The sequence below is a fragment of the Epinephelus moara genome, chromosome 22 (genome assembly GCF_006386435.1).
Source record: "Epinephelus moara isolate mb chromosome 22, YSFRI_EMoa_1.0, whole genome shotgun sequence".
Classification (NCBI taxonomy): Eukaryota; Metazoa; Chordata; class Actinopteri; order Perciformes; family Serranidae; genus Epinephelus; species Epinephelus moara.
The window spans coordinates 31755560-31760957 of NC_065527.1; the positions used below are offsets into that span (position 1 = coordinate 31755560).

The 5398-nt window shown below is 39.4% G+C and overlaps 1 long non-coding RNA gene across 1 annotated transcript in view; it reads left to right on the forward strand.

Annotated features, from left to right (window-relative positions):
• Positions 1-2103: 2103 nt before the first annotated feature.
• The window catches only part of LOC126383983 (uncharacterized), a 7653-nt gene continuing 4358 nt past the window's right edge, over positions 2104-5398 (forward strand). The window contains exons 1-2 of the long non-coding RNA XR_007569215.1: positions 2104-2207; positions 2496-2567. This is a non-coding gene — a long non-coding RNA (uncharacterized LOC126383983). The remainder of the gene's footprint in view (positions 2208-2495; positions 2568-5398) is intronic.

The window sequence follows — 5398 nt, forward strand, 5'->3', positions numbered from 1 at the left end:
ACAATAATTTACATACCTAATATAAGCTGCCCTTGTAAAGAGTTTTTTAAAGTTCACATTTTAAAAAACAATTTACAACTGTAATTAAATTAATCAAATCATAATCAGTTCATTCTTGAGTCCATGTGGACATTTTTTGCTAAATTTGAAGAAATTCCCTCAAGGCCTTTGATATATTCTGTTCATGAGAATGAGATGGATACGAGGTCACAGTGACCTTTGACCACCATAATCCAATCAATTCATCATTGAGATATCATAAAAATTAGTAGGACACAAGGTCACTGTGATTTTGACCTTCGACTGCCAAATTCAGATCAGTTCATCCTTAAGCTGAAGTGGACGTTTGTGCCAAATTGGAAGAAATTCCTTCAAGGCATTCTTGAGATATATCTAGGTATCTTTCAACATCTGCTGTTGACGTTCCGGGACATCATGATTTGGCTCTACATTCATACGGGAAGCGAACACTTGTCATGGGTGTGATTGCACCCAAATGCAGCACTCAGAGAGGCAGGCAGACAGTTGGTAATTACCTTTATTGCTTACACAGATATGCAACAGTTGTGAGGTATTTGGGTTTGGCTTGCTTGTAGTTCCAGCGGTGAGTGAATGAGACGAGAGCAGGCAGTCTGAGAGCTGTGGACTGTACCGTAAGTGCAGGTGGGTCTCTTGTGAGGCTGGTAGTGGAAGGAACCAGCAAGCTTCATTACTTCTTCATAGCTGCTATCCCCAAAATTCAGATGTGTGCCAGTGTGTGAATATCAGGGTAATTGCCAGAAAGCCAAGGTAAGGTAAGGTAAGGTAAGGTAAGGCTAGAAAGCTTGCAAATAACTTTTTTTTTTTTCTTTTGCTTGTGACCGGAGAGTCACTTGTACAGCATTTCATCCACAACATATCCACCTGCAAGCTTCATTACTTCTTTGTAGCTGCAGCTGTCCACAATTAAAATCCAGTTTTGGTTGTTTAGCCAGTGTAGGGCAGTGGTGTAGTGGAGGGTATACTCAGGTATACCCACTTCTTTTTCTCTCCAGTTACAGTATACCCACCTATCAGCTAAAAAGCCATTGTAATAGATAGGAGAGTATGTCTACTTCCTCATCGGTAACCTACCTATCTACCTAGTAGTACACCCACCTCATCAATTACCACTACACCACTGGTGTAGGGTTACAGCTGACCTCCGTGGCCGAGGAGGGCTCACCTCACTTTGGTGGGGTGTATTTCCTGGAGTTTCACGTTGTTGTGCTGTCGGTCATAGTCGGTGTTTCAGACCAGAGGTTTGAGGATGTGTTTTTCACAGTGGCAAGAGTTTTAGTTCTACTACCTGTAGCAGTAGTGTTCTTGTCATCTTTCCTACTGAGAAAAATCACAGTAATGGGAACATTTTTCAGCCGCTAAGATAAGTGTTTCTATCTTCCAAGATAGAGTGCCGCTTTGTGATGTGCGTGCGCAGCATGACAAATACAAATACGAATCTGCTGATGTGACTGTTGTATTTCATGTCAGTGGTGATGTGATTACAAAAGTAACTTTATAACAAGTTTTTTACTTTTGGGGTAACTGTAATATTACAGAAATTTTATTAGTAATTATTCGTCACTGAAAAAAATGATCATTATTACTGTAATGCGTTACTGCCCAACACTGCCATCACCTGGCCTTCTTGGACATTTCGCCCCCTTAACTTAGGTTGTTGTATGGCCGCATTTCCCCCTGACCCTGTCAGACACTATTACACACTGACAGTGTTCAGCCAGGTATTGTGCCGACGTGAATAGGTGGCTTTTTTTGTTGGTGTCTGACACGGAAGTCACTGCCCAAGCGTTGGTATTTGACGACTTCAGAATGAGAGAGGGTTAATTAAATCAACTCTTAAACAGACATTATCCAAAATGACAGACAATGGTGTTTCCAACTACCTTTCATTCATCACTTATGTTTCAGTTGAAAGACACCTGCTAATTACATTAACATGTTACTTGTTAAAGGATGCATCATGGGAAATGCAGTTCAATCGTATGATGTGTATTATCCACTGTTAAACACTATGCACTATGTATGTACTGTGTTGTTGTGTTAAGAGTTTTTAATTTATCTTCCAGCTGCTCCTGGACTTGTTTTAATGCTTAAGGTACTCCTCCCCCTCCTCTTCATCACTTCCATCATCCTTCTCCTCATTTGGAGATGCAGGAACAAAAGAGGAGGTGAACATCAAAACATTAATGGAAATCATTTTCAATCAAATTTAAGCTAAGTGAAACTTTGAAAGTTGTTGTCATGAATTATAAATATGAATCAACTTTACATGTTTTAATATTTAATTGCAACACACAACAAAATGATGCATTTCAAATGGAGGTTATGTGAGTGATTGCAAAAATAATAATTGAACATTTACTTTTGTGCATTACTTGTGTTAACCCCTCGGTGGTTGTCATTTAAATCAGATAATGAATGAGCCTGCACTGAATTAATAAACATTTGTTTTGTAGGAAGTGGTGAACAACAGGCTGCGGCTGTCTATGCTGAGATATCAGACGGATCTGTGTTTGAACCTGCTCAAGGTGAGAAATAAGACACGTACAAGATGTTTTTGTGTACAGTTTATTTATATATTTATTTATTTACTGAGCTAATTCGCAACCCCTGTCCCTGGTTAGGCTTTTGCTATTAAAGCTATAATTGGTAATGTTGGAGAGCTAGCAAGATTTGAAAGCGGCACCTCCTCTAAGCTCAGTGCTCCGTCCAAAGCCATGGCCCCACAAACTTGAATGCGCATCCTGCACTGCAGTAGGAGTCAGCAGGGCAGAAGAGAGCCGAGTAAAATAACAAATCCCCCCCGAAGCAAACAAATAATTACCTGTCCAACAGAAAGACAGCAACCTCTGCATCACTTTTCAGGCCCTTCAGCTCCCTCAGTTGTCTCCACCGTTCAACAGCTTCACCGATGTTGGTTTGTCCTCTCGCTTTATCCAAAGCCTTTTTCGTCGCCGCCTTTTCTGCCTCCGACTTTCTTTTCTCAGCCTGTTTAGCAGGGTGAGCCGTTACAAGTAACACTGGAAGTGATACTTTTGGCCACATTTTCTCTGCCATTGTTCAGCAAACTCCTGCTAACTCGGTATTTTTGCTGAGGAGTGTGCTGAATACACGTGACACGTGATGAGTGCACGCAGGGAGGAGGGAGGGACAGAGGGGGGGCTCGGGCAGGATGAGACATGAAGGCATCTGATTGGTTCTTTCCATTCGCACCGAATGGCAGGGATTGGTCAGAGTTTTTACAGGCCTGCAGCTGCCACAGAGGTCAGATTTTTTTCATACCTTTTTAACACATTATGTATTGACTACTCAGGATGGAAGGACCATTTCACCCAGTATAACAAGAAGTGTGTCTGAATAGGATTACTAACTATAACTTTAAAACAGAGTTCGTGTGCAAAGTTAAAAACAGTTCAGAAACATTAATATACAAAACATATAGATAAAGACAGAATCAGGACATAAACAATAAGCAAAAACACAAAACAGTAAAGGGCAGTACACTAAATGAGTACAATAATATATAAAAGCCAATGTTCACAGGTTTGTTTCAGTTTCAGCCATCGTTTAACTTTTGTGTTAAAAGTCTTGAGCTCTGTCAATGTTTTTATTTCAGATGGTAATGTATTCCACAGTTTGGTACCTATTACTGAAAAGGATGACTGTCCGAATGTTGTCCTGCGTTTGACTGTTCTACAATTACTGCTTGTTGCACTCCTAGTTCTAATTCTACTGTTTTGTTTGTTTACCAGTTGGCAGAGTATTTCTGGGGCAAGGTTGTTCACACACTTGAAAATCAGTTTTAAAAATGAAAGGCCTAGAAAATTGTCAAAACTTAAAAGACTTAAAACTTTATTGATAATTTGACAGTGGTGCCATCTAGCAGGTTTCTTATCTATTACTTTCAGTGCCTGCTTATACAGTATAATGACCTAATTGGTGCAAGTGTTGTTTGATTAGCTTGACCCCAAACGGTTGTACAATATGATAAATGAAAAAATATCATGGCATGCATGAACTGTTGTGCTGCCTTAAGGGGTATATATTGTCTAATCAGACAAAAGCAGTTTAAATTAGTTTTGACAGTTTTACACAGACTCTTTACATGTTGATCAAATTTCAATTGAGAATCTAAAATGACATCTAAAAATTTAAACTTGTCTACTTGATCTATCTCTATCTCATTAATCTTTATTCCAGGCTATTCATTGGCTTTCCTCTTAAATGATTATTTTGAAGCCACTGTGACACACCAGACATTTTTTTTGACAGTAATTCTGCTGCCGTCTGGGGAGGTTTTGCAGACACATATACAATTGTGTCATCCGCATACATTTGGCATTTGGCTCTTTTGCAGCTATCAGGTAAATCATTAATATATAAACTAAAAAGTAAAGGACCCAAAATTGAACCTTGTCGAATTCCCATTCGACAAGTCTGGACAGTTGACAGGATAGAATTAGATCTGACCCATTGCTCTCTATGCTCAAGATAAGATCGAAACCAAGCTATTGTCTCCTCTGAGAAATTAAATGTTTTTAGTTTATTTAGGAGAATTTCGTGGCTGAGTGTCAAAGGCTTTTTTTCAAGTCCAAGAACACTGCCACCACTACATTTCCTTCATCTAATGACTGTTTTATAGATTCTGTAAGATAACAGTTTGCCCAGTCTGTTGAATACCCTGCTCTGAACCCAGACTGGGGTGCAGTAGATGGTTGCTTTCAAGGTAATCAACAAGTTGTTTAGCCTATAATAATAGGCCAAATAATTGTTTGGCCTATTATTGGAGACCACGTCAGGTGCTCCAGACTTGTGAAGTCAGGGAGTTATAATTGCCTTTTTCCAGGGCTTTGGAAATTCATTAGCTCTGATAGACGAGTTAACCAGATGTGTCACTGGCACTTGAAGAAAAGAACTGTATTTTTTAATAAATAAGGTATCCAACCCAAAATGATCCTTGGCCTTAGAATGCATTAACTGCATTATAACTTTACCGATTTCATTTTGACGAGTGGTTTATTTAAGGAAACAAAGTTAGTGATCAGAAAAAGGTAAGAAAATTTGGAATTTCTCAACAAGTGGTGAAAAAGTTCAGTTCATTAAAGCAGCTGTGCGGAACTTTTCGTTTTCGTTGATTATAGCGCCCCTTTGGTCAAAGCGGTATGACACCCACAGCCTGGTGTCGTAAAATTCCGACTGCAGCCGGCAATTACCGCATGCATTTGTTTTGGAGAGCGAGAGGATTAACTAACGTCAGGTCAGTCCAAGTAATTAGTGGAAAAAGCAAAATTACTCAGTAAATTCTCCTGTCGTGTTTCTGTTCTGATCTAATCTAATCTGTTGTGTATTTTGAGCTACT